The sequence below is a fragment of the Anabrus simplex genome, chromosome 1 (genome assembly GCF_040414725.1).
Source record: "Anabrus simplex isolate iqAnaSimp1 chromosome 1, ASM4041472v1, whole genome shotgun sequence".
NCBI lineage: Eukaryota > Metazoa > Arthropoda > Insecta > Orthoptera > Tettigoniidae > Anabrus > Anabrus simplex.
In genome coordinates, this window is record NC_090265.1 from 34104390 (window position 1) to 34125912 (window position 21523).

Consider the following 21523-nt stretch of genomic DNA (forward strand, 5'->3'; position numbering starts at 1 on the left):
CGGGGCTGTACCTTAATTAAGGCCACAGCCGTTCTTTCCAATTCCCAGGCCTTTCCTCTTCCATCGTCGCCATAAGACCTATCTGTGTCAGTGCGACGTAAAACAAATAGCAAAAAAAAAAGAAAAACCATTCTGATGGTATCAACGGGACTCGAACCGGAAAACCACGGTATCAGATCATAAAGACTTGACGTCTTAACGATCATATATATACATTTACAATTTGCTTTACATCACACCGACACAGATCTTCAGGGCTGTCGACAGTGGGGTTCGAACCCGCTATCTCCCGAACGCAAGCCGTTTAGCTACGTGGCCCAAATTGCACATCCACTCGCTTAGTCCTTAACGATCATAACTAACAGATGGGCCCACTAATTACCTAGTGTTAGGCTATAATAATAATAATAATAATAATAATAATAATAATAATAATAATAATAATAATAATAATAATGGCTTTACGACTCACTAACTACACTTTTTACGCTTTTCGGAAACGCCAAGGTGCCGGAAATTAGTCCCGCAGGAGTTCTTTTACGTGCCAGTAAATCTACCAACACGAGGCTGACGTATTTGAGCATCTTCAAATACCACCGGACTAAGCCAGGATAGAAGCTGTGAAGTTGAGGTCAGAAGGCCAGCGCCTCAACCGCCTGAGTCAGTTAGCCCGAGTTATCATATCTGTCTGACGTGTGATAAACGGCGAGAAAAGCAGGCTTTAAGGGATCCGGAAAGTGTGATACGCTCAACAATGTCAATTTTCGTTTTTGAGCTTAATAAACCTCCATCTTTCCTAAAGAATTTGGTGTATCAATTATTGTGCTTAAGTTATATATGAGGCAATAAAATTGCGTTTAAACGTGACTCTGCACGCTGAATATCATTAGACGCCAGCTACAAGTCAAATATTGTTTTTGGATTTTACCTAAGTAATATTCTTTGAAATTTTGTGTGCCTCTTTCTCTGAAACTATCTCATAAATATATTTGAAACTTGGTAGTATCTTAGACACCATATAGATGTGTTTTTGGGAGTAAATTTAATCATATATCTCGATTAGTTCATGGAGGCCAGCTTGAAGAGTAATGAAAATTTTACAGAAAATTTCAGTTTCCAACTAGGATTTGAACCATACTTATTTCTCAACTCCTATAAACAATAGGACAATAATTTCACTTCAGCAGCTCACAAAAGGTTTATATATTATGCATGCAAAGTTTCTTGGGTCTGATTTGAGTATTTCCTCATAAAAAGTTAGGGAAGTTTTAACGATATTTAAAAAAAAATATTATTGTTACAATGTTCTTTCTGACACAAAGTATTAAACATAGAAGCTTTATATTCTACCCAAAGAATTACGAATGGATTCCCAAATATATCAAAAGAACATGTAAATAGCTCTTTTACTTTCTAAGATATGTAACTAAATATCGGAAGTTACATTTTTCTGTCGTCTCACGCTTCCTGGTTCCCTTAAACAGAGTGATAAAATGTGTTACCTCAGCACCTTCCAGCTCTATGGCTGAATGATTAGGGTGCTGGCCTTTAATCAGGGTTCGATTCCTGGCCGGATCGAAGATTTTAACCTTCATTGGTTAATTCCGATGTCTCGAGGGCTGGGTGTGAGCACCGTCCTCATCATAAGTTGGGCCCCATCGCCTATAAGGCCTCTCCGGAGGCCACACGCCTCAGCACGAGCGATACAGGCATGCCTTAGCGTTGACCCAAAATATGGCTTCCGATTGAGATAGCTAAATAGCTACCGGCGTGCTGGCCGGCCAGTCTCTTGGGAAGGTGCGGTATCCAACTGATGAGCCCATGCCGCACTGGGGTGAAACACTTACTTTGACGATTGAGGTTCCTGAATTTTATTTAATGTTACCTTTGTTTACGTGCAGTGAAATCCTGTCAGAGATCAGTTGCTATTGTGTGTGTTATTAACAGGAAAGAAATAATTTATAGAAGGAAATGCTTCGTGAAGAAATCACGCGAAGTGATCCCGTTACAGAGCACAGAGGTCATATATATATATATATTTAAATTTAATCCCTTTACCCTCTAGGGTTGGTTTTTCCCCGCGGACTCAGCGAGGGATCCAACCTTTGCCGCCTCAAGGGCAGTGTCCTGGAGCATGAGACATTTGGTCGGGGATACAACTGGGGAGGAGGATCAGTGCCACCTGCTATGTTGAACAGAGGCCTTATGGGGGATGAAATGTTTAGAAGGGATAGGCAAGGAAGAGGGAAGGAAACGGCCGTGGCCTTAGGTACCATCCCGGCATTTTTCTCAAGGAGAAGTGGGAAACACGAAAAACCACTTCGAGGATGGCTGAGGTGGGAGTTTGACCTCCCGAGACTGAGTGGACCCTGTACCAGTCCTCGTACCACTTTTCAGATTTCCTGACAGAGCCTGGAATCGCACCCGAACCTCCGGGACTGGAAGCTAATCACACTAACCACCACACTACAGACGCGGACTAGTAATTTTATACTCATAGGACTTTTTTTCATATTTGTCAGTGTTGTGGACTGCCATGTGATAAATAAGTAAATAAGGCATACAATTCAGTAAGATACCCATAGTTTTCAGTTACTTAAACAGAAAGGAAAATCTTATTTCGTTGAATTTCTCCTAACCCATCATAAAGTTACGTTTGAGTGAGAGATCTACAACCCCAAGCAGACACGAATCATCACAGTAATATTCCACTAACATTGTACTACTAGCCAAAGAAAATGAAAATCCTCAGCGTGTTTCCAGTCATTCGACCGGGTCAAGAATGGAATGAATGAAGCCCCTATCCAGCGGCAAGTATAGGTAGATAAATGTCTTTATTGGCGTAGTTAAGGCTATTGGACCTTCTCTTACACTAAACCAATTAGTATACATTAAAGTCATAAGTAATACTACCGTAATTAATATTAGAAGACACAATTTAAACACAATCAAAATATAACTGAAATAAAATACCATCACAGTGAGACATGCATACAACAGCAATAATAATAATAATAATAATAATAATAATAATAATAATAATAATAATAATAATAATAATAATAATAATAATAATAATAATAATAATAATAATAATAATAATAATAATAATAATATAGTAGCACGATCAATGAAAGGCCAGAAATTCACCGGTCACTCGCATCCTGCTGTACCTCTTAACGCTTTTAAATTACACTGTAGCTGGTATTCCTCTGACGTCGTCCGGTAAACGATTCCATTCTCGTGCAGCAAACACCAAGAATGAGCTGTTATACGCAGCAGTTCGATGGTGGACCTGTGCCGGCCGCAGAAGCCTGTCGTACTCCTTCGGGGCAATGATTAATGACTGACAGATGAAATTATATTGGGTTGTGTTTCTGGAATGAAAATTGCCAGGGGAAACCGGAGGGCCCGGAGAAAAACCTGTTGCGCCTCCACGTTGTCCAGCACAAATCTCACATGGAGTGACCGGGTTTTGAACAACGGAAATCAGCAGTGAGAGGAGGGCGCGCTGCCGCCTGAGCCACGAAAGCTCCGAGGTAGCCAAGTGATAAAATAATACAGTTTTAGACACTTAATCAACTAGAAGATGATAATAATATAAGTGGCGATCAAAATGTTTCCGTTCGACGGCCGTACAGTCCTCAGTCGGGATGCCAATCAGACCAAATCGCCGTGAGCACTGAGGCACTCGTCCCACGGACGCACCAGGTTGTATATCCCCGTGTCCTGCCACTTGTGAGGAAGTCTGTAACCGCCTGCTACACACCCTCATCCGACAGCAAACGTCGACTCTTCAAGGCCTTTTTGAGGGGACCGAAGGCGTGATAATCGCATGGGGGAGAGATCAGGACTATCAGGACCGTGGCTGGCCTCCCACATCGACCGGCGTCTTGTGTCGAAACGCGACCCTCACGGAACTTGGAGCACCATTCCAAACGGTGATTTTCGACAGACATGCTGCCTCATATACAGTCTTCATTCTGCGATGGATGTCCATCGACAGCCAAGAACAGAAAAACAGCACATTGGTCCTGTTTGGACGCATTTGGTAATAACGTCACCATTGATCACGTGGCTACATTTAACGCACGCACCTCGGCACGAGACGACTGACACACTAATCCCTTTGCCTACATGTCCGTGCTTATACAGCCGCATCGGAGTCGCACTACGCTACATGTCCGTTGCAGCAACGCCTTCAAGCGGAAACGTTTCGATCAAGCCTTATATTAATAACAATAACCTATGACGGCGACCGCGTGAAGTGTACAAGCGGTTCGATTTGACACCATTTAGGCGTGTCAGTTATTAAGTTCCGTTTTGCTCCAACAGGTAGCAGGGAAACGGATCTCTGTTGGGCGATCTGTGGTTGAGTTGTACTTTGTTTTGTTGGGTAAACCCAAAATGTGTCGATAGTGGGTGGAACCTCGTTGTCCACGGTTTCCCATTTTCACATTAGACAAATGCTGGGGATGTACTTTAATTAAGGCCATGTCCGCTTCCTTCCCTCTCGTAGCCCTTTCATATACCATCGTCGCAATGAGACCTATCTGTGTCGGTGTGACGTAAAGCAGATTGTGAAAAAAGGGGGGCACCGCACATCTGGGCCTCCAAGCTGACGTCGTACGACATGGGGTCCCGAATGGGCCTTTCAGAAATCCCAGTACCTCTGCCGGGTTTGAGAGGATCACGCTCTATCTTTGACCCACAGAAGGAGTTAACCTGAAAGTAGTGATAATCCAGAAAGTCTAACTCGTTGACTGAACGGTCAGCGTTGAGACCTTCGATTCAGAGGGTGTCTTGCTCGATTTCCGGTCGGTCGCATGTGATTAATACTTCTGGCTCGGAGACTGGTTGTTTGTGTTTGTCCCAAAATTCTCCTCTTCATATTCAGACAAAACACCACACTTCCACTTACCACAGACACACGCAATAGTAATTACATCCCTCCGCATAGAGTTGGCGTCAGGAAGGGCATCCGGCAGTAAAACTGAGCCAAATCTATATGTGAGACACAGTTCGCACCCACGACCCCTCAAGGTGTAGAAAAAGCGTTATCAGAAGAAGAAGAAGAAGAATGATAACCCAGAAGCTTTATATAAATATCGTGGCATTGTGTTACATGTCCTTGATTTCAGTAAAATCACATAAATATGATTGTAAATAAAGGGTACAGATCTCTGCACATCGTTATGGGAGTATTTAGGGGTTTTAGTAAGGATGTAAAGGAGAGAGCATATTTGTCTCTGGTGAGACTCCAACTAGAGTATGGTTCCAGTGTATGGGACCCTCACCAGGATTACTTGATTCAGGAATTGGAAAAAATCCAAAGAAAAGCAGCTCGATTTGTTCTGGGCGATTTCCGACAAAAGAGTAGCGTTACAAAAATGTTGCAAAGTTTGGGCTGGGAAGACTTGGGAGAAAGGAGACGAGCTGCTCGACTAAGTGGTATGTTCCGAGCTGTCAGTGGAAAGATGGCGTGGGAGGACATCAGTAGACGAATAAGTTTGGATGGTGTCTTTAAAAGTACCGAAAAATCACAATATGAAGATAAAGTTGGAATTCAAGAGAACAAATTGGGGAAAATATTCGTTTATAGGAAGGGGAGTTAGGGATTGAAATAACCTACCAAGGGAGATGTTCAATAAATTTCCAATTTTTTTGCAATCATTTAAGAAAAGGCTAGGAAAACAACAGATAGGGAATCTGCCACCTGGGCGACTGCCCTAAATGCAGATCAGTAGTGACTGAAATTGAATTGAAAACAAAACTACAAAAAGTTAATCAAATTAAGTTTGAGCTACAGAAATGATTTCTCAGAGCTTGGTTAACAAATTTTTAGTAATCAGCACCTCAGTTGCCTGCGTTCCCAATTATAACTGAACCGTAATCCTGCGTGATAGAAACCAGACGAATTGCTTTCAACCCTCGCGAACTTTTACACCGACAAGGTAAGCTGTGCTACGGCTACTACAATAAAACAAATTGTACAAACTAATTTTCTATGATAAACAGCGAGGTAGTAGTTGTTTATGGTAGTTTTTCTATTTATTTATATATTTATAAATGAGAAATTTCTAGTATTCATGCAAAATAAGTTAAGTAATTTTTAACTACAGCTACAAGAAAAAAACAGAAAAAATAGTTTTAATGTAGAAATCATTTCTTAGCAGACAAAGTAGGAGTTCCCATACTACGATAAACGTAACATTAAGCGATTTCTCCAATCATGCCAAAAGTTGTAAAGATTTCAAATTTTGAGCTTCGGATAGCTCTATCCAACTAAGAAAGAAATTTCGAAAATCTCTTCCGGCCTAAATTCAGTTCCCAAGAAACAGCCTAAAATCGCATGTGTTTTATTTTTTATTCAAATCTTAGCCAAACTAACTTATTTGCATAATTCTTTTTGTAATATGTTCTTTGGTTGAATACCTTCAAGCGTTTCTGATGTTTTGAAAAATGTCCACACCGAATGTAGTTATTGACTCACAATAGCGCTCGTAGTGGTAGAAAAAGGCAAGCTACTAATCTAATCGACCGGGTAACCATGATTAAGAAAAGGATTGCCATTTTAGGAATAAATAAATAACATTTTTTTTCTGCTAGGGGCTTTACGTCGCACCGACACAGATAGGTCTTATGGCGACGATGGGATAGGAAAGGCCTAGGAGTTGGAAGGAAGCGGCCGTGGCCTTAATTAAGGTACAGCCCCAGCATTTGCCTGGTGTGAAAATGGGAAACCACGGAAAACCATCTTCAGGGCTGCCGATAGTGGGATTCGAACCTACTATCTCCCGGATGCAAGCTCACAGCCACGCGCCTCTACGCGCACGGCCAACTCGCCCGGTAATAAATAACATATTCTCATACTTTATCATATTGTATTTACCTAAAATTCGTAGCTCATATCCGTAGGATGTTTTCAATATTGAGTTGCTTGCCTGTGGATTTTTTCTTAATAACGACGTATTATTGTATTATACCAGGTGGCCCTCACACCCCTTGTGATATAGTTTTATGCGACCCTTTGCGTTTACTACAAATCTCAAAACTTCAGTCCTTCTCTTTAATCCGGGATAATATAACGAGATGTGTGGTTAGTGGCTATAAGAAACTAGGAATCGTGAGCGCTACTATTATTACATTATAGGTACCCAAAACGAACCTGTAAAACGAGCACAGGAATGAGGAACATGTGCTGAACCGTATCATACAGTGAACCTAGGACCATTTCAGAGCGCATATAGTGTGCGGAAGGCATTCGCCGGGTTTTGTACAGCGGAGCACTAGCGAGTGAGGTCTCGAGGTGTCCAAGTCAGGCACACAAAGGAAAGCTGGGAGAGCACCGCTTGAGATAGAGCCGTTTGATTTTGTTTTGGGAGTCCCCAACTACCGAGGCTAAAATAATATGAGGGAGTACAGGACTGGAATCCTCTCAGAAAAAATCTCCGATTTCCAATATCAGGCCTTTGAGAGCGAATTTAAAACCAAGATCAATTATTATCAGATTTACCAAGCACCTAGGACCTACAATGTGTAATAGTTGTGCAGTTATCAGAGAAATGATGAATATTTGAATGTCGGTTGGAAGAACAAGGTCACGATAGAAAGAGATGTCAATGTTTGCTGGAAGGCGCGACCATTTAAATAATGGAGAGGCAAGCCCTTACCCTCCAGTCATCGCGTACACGACAGGCTACGTCGTAATCAGATAGGAATGAACAAAGGAACAGTCAGTGATTGTGTTCGAGTAAGCTAGACATTAAGCTAAGAGAGTAGATATCAGTAGCGATAACAGTAATTAATAGAGTTATCAGGGAAGGAACGAATTTTCTCTTCTCTGTTACGGTATCCAAGTAACTTAAATAGTGCAGGCAGCAGGACAGATATCAGAAGTGATTGTATTAACCATCAGTCGTTAGAGGCTTTAGGAAACGAACTAATTTTCCTTTCTTGAGAACAGTGAAAGGTTCCCAGTTCTAGACCACGATATTCTACTTTACGAGAGTGCAGAACGAGTGTCTCTAAGAACAACAATAAATCTGTTTATGTGCATATTTGCAGAGGACCACATCACCAACCTTCAACCAGACGGGACCACGAGATGATTTACAGCGCTCAGATAGAACCATGGACCTCTACTGTCGTCGCCGTTATCTCTATGGCGAGCTTAATCCCAATGGGAGGCCTCAAGGGGCTGAAATTGCGTGCGAGGTGGAAAACAGACAAGTACAATATGGGGAGTAGTTTTCACATTCCATTTTATAAATATGTAAATATTAATTCGTTAACGCCGCTTAAGGCGAGATCAATCAATCAATCAATCAATGATCTGCATTTAGAGCTATCGCCCACGTGGCAGATTACCTAGCATTTTCTTAAACGTTTTCAACGAACTTGGAAATGTTCCGAACATTCCCCTTGATAATTTATTCCAGTCGCTTACTCCTCGTCCTATAAATGAATATTTGTCCTAATATTTCTTCTTGAATTCCAACTTTATCTTCATATTACGATCTTTCCTACTTTCAAAAGCTCCACTCAAGCTTATTATTCTACTTATGTCATTCCACGCCAACTCATCACTGACAGCTCGAACATACCACATAGTCGAGCATCTCATCTCCTTACTCCCAAGTCTTCCCAGCCCAAAGTATGTGACATTTTCGTAACACTACTCCTTTGTAGGAAATCACCCTTCTGGTGTTGCTTTCCTTCGACTTTTTCCTGTTCTCGTATCAAGTATTCCTGGTGAGAGTCCCATACACTGGAGCCATACTCTATTTAGGGTCTTCTCAGAAACTTACACGCCCTCTCCTTTACATCCTTACTACAGCCCCTAAATACACTCATAACGATGTGAAAAGATGTAACCTTTCTTAACAACCTCGTTAATATTATTACCTCAATGACGACCATTCCTTACATTAACATCTAGGTACATACATTGTTCCCCATTAGGTTCTATCACCCCATCAATACAATACTTAAACGTGAGGGGGGCGGGTGTCCTCTTGGTGAAACTTACAACTTGACTTTTCATCCCATTTACATTCATACCATTGTCTGCTGACCATCTCACTACATTGTTTAAGTCCCCCTGCTGTCACACACAATCCTGCGATTCATTTACTACTCTATGTAGTATAACGTCATCTGCAAATATGTATTTATGTATATTAGAAAACATAAAGATCATCACAGGACCAATAACTCAAAACCTACTCTAATTCTTTGAGTCCTAGTTTCGAAATTTGTAGCCACCCATTCAATCACTCTTTTATCTAGTCCAATAGCCCTCATTTTTGTCAGTAATCTCTCCTGATCTACCCTATCAATAATAGCGATACAGTCCATTTGACCTGCTGAATCTAAAACATTTACCATATTTTGCTGGAATCCTACACGTTGAGCTACACTGGAATAACCTTTCCTAAACCCGAACTGCCTTCTGTCAAACCAGTTAGTAATTTCGCAAACGTGTTTTATATAATCAGAAAGAATGCTTTCCCAGATCTTACAAAATACACATGTCAAGCTGATTGGCCTGTAATTGTCCGCTTTATGTTTATCACCTTTTCCCTTGTACACTGAGGCTACTATTGCAACTCTCCATTCATTTGCTATCACTCCTTAATGCAAACAGTAATCAAATAAGTATTTCAGATCTGGCACTATATCCCAACCCATAGTCTTTAATATATCCTCAGAAATCCCATCAATCAATCTAGCTTTCAACTATTGTATTTTTTATAAATATCTCTATTAACATCGGTAAATTTCAGTATTTTTTCAGTATTAGTCGTCTCCTCTATCAGGGCATTATATTTATATCCAACTACCTTTACACATTGCTGACTGAATACTTCTGCCTTGTCGAAGTCCTCGCATATACACTCCCATTGTTCATTAATGATCCCTGAAATGTCCTTCCTCGAACGTGTTTCTGCCTTAAAGTATCCTTCCATTGTTCCCTAAATTCATATGGCTGTCGGTTACGTTTGCAATCATGTTAACCTTAGCTGATTGTTTCGCTGAATTCAATTTCCTAGTGAGCTCCTTCAGTCTCTCCTTAACTCGAACGGAGCCGCAGTGCATGTTCATGAGTGTATAGCTTTGTATTCTGTTTGTAGAATGCTTTGAAGAAATATACTTATTTAGGTTGCACAGAAATATTATATCACCACATTTAGTTATCTGTATTCAGAGTAGTTGGGCGCAAATGTAGAGTCATTTGGTGTGAAGGGACGGCAGTGCCCTCGTAAAGATGTGAACCGGGAACTAAGAGACTAGGAGGCATTCATATAAAGTAAAGTCAGGATATGCACGTACGTGTTATTTTCTGTAGTACGTGATACGACAGCTGGGGCGATTAGAGTCTGGCATATGTTTCCCTGCGATTAACACTTAGAATCTTCAACGAAGGCAAACGGATGGTTGGTTCACGGGTCTGCTATACGACCGAACAGAGTTCTAGAGGATGGATCCTAAGAATTGAATAAAGGATGTAGATGGCCTCATAATGGGAGTATTAGAGTATGAAAGTGCGAATCACAGAGGTGAGTGTAGAATACAGATTTATGCCCTCATTGGAAGCGGATGGTATTGTCAGCCCGAGTCGGCTAGCGTTAAAAGAAATGAAAGCGCTCCAAGATTGGATGTTGGCGAGCGGAGAAAGCGAAGTCTGCTACTAGCTGATTGTATGTAGTAACCTTGTGTTGTCTTGGGGTAATCTGTCTTGCCTGTGAATGGACAGAAGCAGCGGTCCGTTAAGCAGTAGACGTATTGCATAGGTGAGAATTGTGTCGAGCCTGCTGATGTGTAGTTCCTGTTATTTGGAACATTGATGCTTAGCCTGTATGTCCGCAAGGATAAGATTGGCATTCTAACCAGTGAAAGACCTGAAAGTACAGGGATTTGATCCTCATGCACTCTACATCAAGATGAACGTATTTTCATGTATGTGCTTTTGTTTTCAACTTCGCGTCCTTTCTTTAAGTGTGGTGACTTTTATTGTCTGTTGTATTCTATGTGTAGTTATCTGAGTTTGTTGTGATTATGTCAGTCGCTAAGGGATCGAGCGCCGTGCACTAATGCAAGGTTGTGGGGTTCAGACCTCATCCATGCTGCCCTGGCCGCGACCTCGGGCTTAGATTCAGTGTTATTTTGGGGGTTGTAAGACCCGGTTTCAGGTAGAAAAACTTAAAATTATATAACACTCCTCACGTAATTCTGCTATTTGGGTAGTGTAATTACCTCTCATTTCAGGTCTCTTTCGGAAATTGAGACAAGAATAGTGCTAGCAAAACAAGCCTTCCGAAATCAGAAAAAAAACTTATTGCTAAACAACCATCTCAGTTTGGAGACCAGACAAAATCATTTCTCAAGACCTTTGTTTGGAGTGTGCTATTGTATGGATGCGTAACCTAGACATTAGAGAACAGGAACAAACAAAACTTGAGGCTGCAGAAATGTGGTTTTGGAGGTGAATTACAAAAACAAGTTGGATAGATAAAAACAGAAGTGACCTTATTTTAAAGAAGGTAAAAGAGTATCGACGTTTATTAACTACGATAAAGAAAGGAAAACATTCTTGAACACGTACTGAGACATGACTCTCTTCTCCAAACCATCATTGAAGGTAAAGTACTAGGAAAGAGACCCAGGAGACAAAAAGGATGCTATACATCAAGAACTCTGTCGGTGGACTGGCATGTGGTTCATATAACAACATGACGAGGTTAGCAGAATATTCTCAGATGTTACTACAGCGACAAGGCATTGCCTTTAGTAGATGATCATGATGAAGATCCAGTTTCATTTCGAGTAGTGTTTTCATATTTGTGTACCCTGCATTTGCTGGGCCTTTCTTTAATCATGGATGCGAATAATTACGCTACTTTCTCATATTGATAGACACCTAATGACAGGGCCGTAGGGCATACATTTCATTCGAATTATTTTGTTATTCCCTTTCCGTGCTATAGTGACACATCAAGTTCCAATGAGTGATCTTTAATTGCATAAGGGTTCGAGATCCGGTCGTAATTTCAGTTACTTATTTTATGTTGTACAGTGTTTATGCCCGCAGATTTCGATCCAGCAGTTGTATATTTGAGTTAAATAAACTACGTCGAATAGTTCTCATTCACATTTGTGTTCTCAGATCCCTGTCCACTTACATTGAGGCAGGCCACACACATATCTATTTTGTGCAAGTTGCATGCATGTGTTCTGTAGCTCAGCTGGTATGCCATCTGCGCAACATAGCCCATTGTTGCACTCCAAAATACACACGCATGTTTAGAAAGCTTCATTCGTAACTACAGTAAATATTTCAGAATGTTCTCTTGAGAAGAAGATATTATGATGCTATTATTTTACTGTATGTACACCTGAAATCGACACATATTACGGTTACTGCAGACACTTCATTATCCGCAGAAGTTTCAAAACTTTAAAAGATGTATAAGTCCAAACCTACTCTACAAATTTATGTACAAATAATTTTAACAGGGCATTTCATAAAAAATTTAAAAAATATATAATGATATTGTAAAGTATGTATATATTAAAGTGTGTACTATACTCTACAAGTAGTTGTATTGAAGATTTGCAGTGACCTTCTTCATATAATGCCTCTCCCACTACTTTCCGGAGTTACTCCAGTTTTCATATATTTGTTGTAATGACCATTTTGCTCTTCCTCGAACTGCACTAGTCTGATGTTAAATTCAAGAATGTTTCACATTTTCTGATGAACTAAACTGAAAACTAGACTGCTTCAGTACTTCTGTTGCTCTGTAGCCTATGTAAAGTGATAGATGTCGCCCGGTGATCTGTAGTACCACATGCATGTCATTGACAATACTGGCACTTCACCTGGCTGTGTGCGGCACAGCATTTATTACTGCTGTCGTGCCACTGGCATGCAACCTGCCCAGTACAGACAAGTGTGCTGTCTGCCTAAGAGTTAGATAGCTAGTTTCGGGAGGCCCATTCCGGTCGGTCCAAGCCCTGAACCGATGAGCTTAGCCCGGCGTACTTCAGGACAGCTAGTCGGGTACAGTACGTTAGAACAGGAGGTGCATATAGAGATCAGGCACCTGTTTTGTATGGGCTGGGAACTGGCAGGTGCATGTCAAGACTCGCAGCAGCTCAATTGGCAGCGGCGGGGTCGAAGATATGACAGTGTATGCAGGCTCGAATCCCACGCAAGTAATGTTTCATTTTACCGCCAATTTCCCGGGATTCGACAAGGTTGTATATTTAATAGTTTCTACAGAATGATACGTTTATGTGGCCTCGAAAGTGCCGTTGGTATCGTGACATTGGGGTATGGAACTGGGTTGGACGAGGCTAAGGAGGTGATGAACTGCGGCTAGGACACAGGCAATCAGCATTTCAGTTAGCTACAAAGACACTTAGTGGACTTCTTTAACTTAAATTCTTCTCTTCTCTAAAGAATATGTTATAGTGTAAATTTTATAGTTGTTTCTACTGTACTTTTCTTATGAAGTTATGTTTTTGATAGATAATGATTAGTATAAAACGCCATCACTTAGTGTTGTAACATGCTTCTTGGGGATGTTAAGACAAGCTATTACACACAGAACAACCCAGTGAGACGGTCCAAGTGTTACACAGACTAATCCGGATTACTTATGAGTTTATTTAGGAATTAGGAGTGCTCGGAAAATCCAGGGAAATATTTCAAGTGACGAAAAGTAGAGATTTTTAACTTTCTTTCCCTTTTCCTTTCAGAGACACGGATATCATAGTTTTGAGATTTGTATACTTTCTGATTTTCTGAGTGCCATGTTTGGTATTGTCTGAATTATTTACGTTTGATAGTGAGAACCGTTTCTTGGGACTTGAAATCAAGCTGCAGCGTTATATTTATTACCGTATGTTTAATCGGAGTGATGTTGAAAGACCCAAGGAATTTGCCGTCACGATGGCTTCTAGCAACTCCAAATAGACCTGTCTGATTCGTTTTGATTTTAAGACATACAATGTACTGTGTTCAACCGGAAATATCATTAACACGTAAAACCTGTGATTGTGTATCTATGTATCTGGTGGGCAAAAGAAAACTGGAGCGGAAAAAATTTACAATAGGATTGACGCGAGATTGACCCTTGTTAATAAACATCACAGAAGATGCTGAGCCGTATCCTGCCGGCCCATAAGAGATACTCGGATTATTATTTGACATAATATGTAAATTTTATTGATATGAATTGCAGTCATATATGGTAAAGTAAGGAATCGCAGGATAGCTGAGACCGGAAGTCAATGGAGACATCAAGTCGCCGGATATTGCCCAATACTTCCTCGGGACCGTGAGAATGGCTTAGCGTCACTAGGATTTGGCACATCTCGGCACGTGTACAAAGTGCTGACCAAGCGTAATATTCAGCCAATGAGAACGTGAGGAGATGGCAAATATGGAGTCTACATCGCGCGAAGTCATAATCCCAGGTTGACCAACGTGTACAGTTGCTTGAGATAAATTCTGTTATTTTGCGGATTTCCACAGGTCTATAAGTGAAATATAATCAGGAATGCGGTATAAAAATCATAGGAAGAGATTTGATATAATCTGAACTGTGTTTTATTGATATGTTGTAATTGATACTGTGTCATTAAAATGGCAAGCATTCTGATTGGTGGTTTGTCTAGACAAGCGGGAATTCCATAGTTGCAACGGCGTTACTTACGCTTCCTTAGCACCCCAAGCTCTGGAGAGCGTCACTCTGATCAGGTAGTTTGGATAGTGTAGAAGTGCAACTTTGGTCGCGCAGTTTGGATAGTGAAGAAGTGCATCTCTGATCGTGGATACTGACGTGAGGTGGACGATGTTCGATGTGCTCCGAGTATTATATTTAAACGTTGCCACGTGAATATATCATTAACAGAGTATGGTTTTTAAGACCAATAAACGGTGTTTCAGTCGTGCAGTGGAATAAAGTAACTGATGCAGAGTTAATTGTAGATTATATTATCGCAAAGTTCACTACCAATATATAGACGGTGATAATTAGCCGCAGTGTAGAAAGTGCAGGAGAGACGTTCCATTGTCTCATAATTTCGTGTCGGTCGCGTTTAGCGAGGAACTCTCGATTCGTACCGCGTGCCGCTCTCAAAAATTGTGTACATAAACCCACAAGTGTAAAATTTACAGTGTATTTATGTATCAGTGTGTTTGGCTGAGTTTTGTAGCCACAAAAGGGTTGTTCGGCACGTACAGAATTGAGCGGTGAAGAGATATTCATCCAAAGCCTTCTGTGTTGCAGTGTTAAATAACTTTCAGCAAGAAGATGGCTTCGCCTATGGAAGAAGGAAGTGTATTTCTACGTGTTGAAGCAGTTATTAACATGGAGTAGACACCCAGCAAGGCAGAGATGTGAGCTGCTGCCATGTATCCAGAGAGTCGTCCAAGATAAGGCGCATGTGTTAATTATGGAATGTTTTATGGGTTATGTTAAAATACTAGTGCAGTTTAGAATAGGGATTTTATTTAACGTAAAGTAAGCCTGACGGCATGTGTTTATTTCACTTTTATTTGTTGTATATACGGATAAGAGAGTAATGCATGTTCTCTATATATTTATCTTGATTTATGACTAGTTAGTTCGGATAATGAGGGATTTGTTAGGATTAGTTGTTGTTCATTCATGCATGAAAATTTAGTTGAGTTTTATTCCGATCTTTCCTTGTATATTAGTGCTAGGAGGATTAGATTGACAAGTTCATCCAAGTTCAAAGTTAAACACTTGCTACGTTATTTTATTTTGGTCATTTAGAGAGTCAGTAACAGTTAATTGCATGACGCATGGTATTTCAGAAGCTGTACGTAAGGAGCTGCATAACATCGTTGAAAGAATATGATCTTCGAATTTAGGTTGGAATCTGTTTTTGCCCAATGATTTGCACAAGAAACGAACCGGGTCTCATAATGTAAAAGGCTGATGTGATTTGTAAGAGATGTGAGAAGTTATAATGCATGCGGAGTTATAAAGTGATTATGCAGGCCGATTGCATGCCTGATAAGTGAAAGAATAATGTGCAGTGGATATGTATCTGCTATTGTCTTCTGAGAGAATATTAGTTATCAGAATTGACGGAATTGATTCCAGACCAATGAGTCTGATGTGTGTTAAATTGTCGAAACATGCTAGGAAGGTATACGATTGTACGTGAGTTTCCGTGTAGCCGACGAAAAATGATATCTCATTGCAAGCTGATATGTTGGCCGTGTTTTCTTAGACGGCGTGAATGAGATGGTATTTCCGTCTTACAATCTTGGCGGACAGAATCCAAGCCTTACTGCAGTGTTGAATTCCAACATTTCCTTTCAGCACAGCAGGAAATACGTGACGGATGATCGCGCTGTTGAGTGCGCAAATGCAGCAGAAGAAGGCAATGTTGCCCATTGCTTTCCACATGAATATTGATTGGATAATTATATGTTTTTCTCTTACAGAAGGTGTTTTATGATGTTTCATGTTGTTTGAATATGTTGTCTTGTTGTTTAATGGGGAACAGCCCAAGTGCTGAGTTATATTGGTGGTCAATCTAGTTCTCACTAGATCCTTTGTGGTGAACCGCGATTCACGTAGAATCTGTGTAGTATGTAAGACTTTTCTCTTTATCCGATGTAAATAGATGTGTTGTTTTGCTTATTTTTGTTCATTGTAAATATAGCGTAGGGAAATGCCACTAGTATTTTTCATAATTCATATCATGTCCCATTGCGTCTTAATTTTCTTTTTATCTTAAATTTTCTTTTCATCGTAACTTTTCTTTATATTGTAATTTTCCTTTAATGTTTAATCTTGCGACGACTCTAAATTAAATTACAAACCCGTATCAATGCGATATTTTCAAGTGTCACTCCATCTGAAATAAATTAGTATCAGTATATGCGTGCATATGTTACCATATAACATGAACACTGGACAAGCAGAAGAAGATTATTTCTGAAAGTATGCAAGTATTCAATGTTGTGCTTGATACTTCATTTCACTTTTGTTTATTTGATCAATTAACGTTGTTAATGTCCAGGTATTTCTTTAATTTTGAGATTTTTGTAATGACATTTTATTATTTGATTTATTTGATTTTCTAGTAGTATGATTCGGGGATATTTATGAATAAACTCATCCTACCCCATATTATTGTTTCTCATTCGAGTTATACCTCTATTTTCCTGTCATTTACTTATATTTAAAGGTAGAATTTCGACTTTAGCCTGACCCAATGACGACCAACCCACTCTCTGCCCAACCCTGAGTTAGTCGGATGTTCATACAGGAATGGAGGCATCGTCCTAGAGGGTATTTACCCCTGGGTACGGTACAATGCTAGAAATGGCCACCGTTAACATCGATGCAGCGCTGTGCTCGATTTGTCAAATTATTAGACACGCGTAGCAGCTTTGCAAGAGGGATAGCAGCAATAGCGTTTTCAATGCTCTTCTGTAGCTCTTTCAGTGTGTGAGGATCATTGGAGTACACCTGGCCCTTCAATTTACCCCACAGGTAAAAATCAAAGGGAGAGAGATCAGGCGATCGAGGTGGCCAGTTAAATGATTTGTAAGGATCCAGATGCAGGCCCTTTTCGATAATGTTTCCACACGACGATCTCTTCATTTCTATTTGCACAAATAAAACAGCGTTGAGATTTCGTCGGACTTCATTCGAAGTTTTCCTTCACTCGAGCAGTGTTTCCTGGTGTTCGAACACTCTTCGGATAGTTACGGTCTGTATTCACTACAGAGCAGGTTTTGCACCATTTTGCCACTAAGGTTTGCATTGCAGACATTGCTGGAGATTTTGACAAAACACTTCCAGTCTTGAACTCTTGCTCGAACAGTTCCGCACAGGTTTTCCAAGAATCGTGCTTCACGTAACACTCGACAATGAGCACGCGTTGTTTTATCGTGAGCACCATTTTGTGTTGCATTCAACTGGTCACTAAACACGTCTGCTCTGACTCACTCATACTTAAAAACACAGCGACGTACTCGGGGCAGAGCATGCGGGAGATGCGCGCACACAGGTATGAGACAGCAACCAATTGATGCATCGAAATCACGGTTGGCAGCATTTCTTTTTCATTAGCAAGCGACAATTCCACGTCAATCTTATAAATATTTTCCAATCCATTTTTATCTTGCCCATCCCGTATATAAAGAGAGGAACATGAAGGGGAACACACAATCCGATAAATAAAAAAGCTCATTAGAATGGGAAGAGAGAGAGCAACAGATAGAACATACAAGGACAAAAATATATATGTACATTTTTTGGCTACACGGAAAGGCATAGAATCATGGTTACGATTTGGGCTTAGGAAACGAGAGAGCGAATACAGATTCTTTCGTTGTTCCCCTCTTAGTAGCCTCTTACGATAAGCGCGGGGTACAGGTAATGCATCCTTTCACTGCACCCAGAGGACAGATAAAGTGTTCCGACAAATCGAAATAAATGTGTAGCATCATGGTCTACGTCCAACAATATGGCAGCTGATCCAGCACACAACATTCCCATGCCATGTCACCTATCAAGATCTACGTTCAACAAAATGGTCGTTCGTTTAGCACACAATTTTATGGTCATAAATATGAGCAAAATGCTGCTGCCTTAGGGAACGTTACCGTGTGTAAGGGTGTTTTGCTGTGACCTAGACGAAACACCATTCAAAGACAGTGGAAACTCGTTTAAAACTCGGTGCCATTTGTGCCAACCAACACTACACAGACTGACTGGAAGGGCTCATGCAGCGCTCCTAGCTGAGAAAACTTCCAACACGTCCGCCATGTTTCCTGGGGGCACGCTTCAGCTGTTAGTTGTCAACAAGGAAAGATAAATGAGTCGTGTTCTGCCATTAATTGCACGAATAGAGGGAATGCAAGAAGAAATATAATTTTATAAGTGAGTATTTGTTCCTTTCTGCTACCAGAGGACATGGCGGAGCACCTTTTAACTTTCTTCAAAGATGGCAGGTCTTCCGCCAATCTATGTAACGTAATATCACTGCCTTCATGATCTACAGGTCATACTGTAGCTCCGATGACGTCACGCAAAGAGGCGAACTGTTTCCTCCGTCCGACCCGTGCAATGCAATAATAATAATAATAATAATAATAATAATAATAATAATAATAATAATAATAATAATAATAATAATAATAAAAATTATCTCCATACCTCTAGATGGCCATAAATACAGCAGCTTTCTTGGTTTTTTCTTGACACTTCTGGCGCTATCTTTCAGACCCATTCTTCCACACAAATTTTGTATCTTTTTTTGTTTAGGAATAGCCCATATTTTCCCAAATATAAGTGCAATTACCAGGAAGATCTGTTAATTACTTCCCACATTCAGGGAAATTGCCGAGGAGTAATTTCTTAATTATTACTTAAGTATTAATTAATTATTAAGTTACATTGCTTCTAACATCTAAATGTTTCTGCCAGCAATGGTATATTGGTCACTGTCCATTTTTATGCTTGTTCTGTATCAAGAACAAAACGCTCTGCTGTAAATCTGTGTAACAAGGAAGTCAAAAGCAGAACTCGTTATCAGGTCTGGAAAATGAGTGAAACATACTCCTTTATTCTTCGTAACAGGTAGAGTTTCGGTTGGGATTTTCTTTTTCATAAATATATCATGCCCTCATACGAAGAAAATCAAAATATTAGTGTATATTTACTTGTATAGTTGTATTTTCACCGTGGTACGCGCACGTCCTTAACATTGAGACAACTGCGAAATTCCACACATTGTACGGTATTTAAATTCGCAACACATTATATTTCCAAAAACATGTGTTATACGATAACAATTAAACGAATTAATTTCACGAGAAGTATTACTTCCCTTGAATTTATATTGCTCATCACATGAAGATACCATACCTAACCTAAGCTATGAAGTCTCATTATCTTAATAACAGCTGCTTACGTAAATCCTGATGTGATAAATTTAAAGAACAAACATGCAATATACTTAAATATAAAGTTCTGTTTTTCACAGTCACAGTTATCCAAACAATGCTCCCAGTCCTTATGAATTACATTCACAAGTACAACTTGTAACATTCGCTTAGCTCGCTTCAATTGATCAGCTGATTGGCTTGGCACGCTTTCTACAGTACGGTCTGTATATTGCGAAGGCAGTGATAATATACACTGATCAGCCAGAACATTATGACCACTCACCTACTATCGATGTAAACCCGTCCAGGCGATAGCAGCGTCACCTTTCGAGGAATGACTGTTAGTCAGACACACGCACTGTACATGTATTACCAGTAAGCGTGCTGTCCGTGTGTAGAAAAGGGAAAACACGCAATCTGTGTTTGACCGAGGGCAGATTGTGATGGCCCGGAGGCTCGGCACGAGCATTTCGGAAACTGCACGATTTTCGGGTGTTCGAGGAGTGCTGTGGTGAGTGTCTTCAACAAGTGGCGAAACAAGGTGAAACCACGTCCAAATGTCAAGGGGTCGGCTACGCTTCATTACAGATGTCGGACGTCGTAGGCTGGGCAGACTGGTAAAACAGGACAGGCGGCGAGTTGTGACGGAATTAACATCAGACTTTAATGCTGGACAGAGTACAAGCGTGTCTGAACACACAATGCACCGAACACTCCCAAGGATAAACCTCCGCAGCCGACGACCTATGCATGTGCCACGACATCGGCAGCTACGACTGAAATGGGCACGTGACCATCGTCACTGGACGTTGGAGCAGTGGCAGAGCGTTACATGGTCTGATGAATCCCGATACCTTCTTCATCGTGCCGATGGGAGGGTGTGAATCCGTAGTCTTCCAGTGGAACAGCTCCTTGACACCTGTACTGAGGGACGGAGACAAGCTGGCGGCGGCTCAATTATGCTCTGTGGAACAATCACGTAGGCATCCATAGGTCCAGTGGAGCTCATGCAAGTACCTTAACGGCCTAGAAGTATCCTACACTGGTTGCAGACCAGGTACACCCCTTCATGACGATCATGTTTCCCGACGGCAATGGGATTTTTCAACGATAATGCGCCATGTCACATGGCCAGGATTGTGAAGGAGTGGTTCGAGGAACACAGTAGCGAGTTGCAATTGATGTGCTGGCCCCAACTCCCCATATCTTAACCCGATCGAACACATCTGGGATGTGATTGAACGTGGGGCAGAGCTCATCCCCCCCCCCCCCCCGCCCGCCTTCCAGGAATTTACGGGAATTAGGTGACTTACGATGCCAACTCCCTCCAGCGACCTACCAAGGCCGCATAGCTTCCGTGCCAAGAAGCGTCGCCTCTGTTATCCGTGCCAAAGGTGGACATGCCGGCTATTAGGTAGACGTTCGAAATGTTCTCACTGATCAGTGTAGGTCGTTGGTGCCTACTTAGGTAATACAGAAGGCAGAGTTCTGGCGCGCGGTAATAACGAGAGGAAGAAGATGTCGAAGACTTAGTATAGATAGGTGACGGACACTGGTTGACTGGTTACCGCG

The 21523-nt window shown here is 40.9% G+C and overlaps 1 protein-coding gene across 1 annotated transcript in view; it reads right to left on the minus strand.

The window, feature by feature from the left end:
- Nucleotides 1–21523, minus strand: part of chp (chaoptin) — a 152789-nt gene that overhangs the window by 20753 nt on the left and 110513 nt on the right. The window lies entirely within an intron of this gene.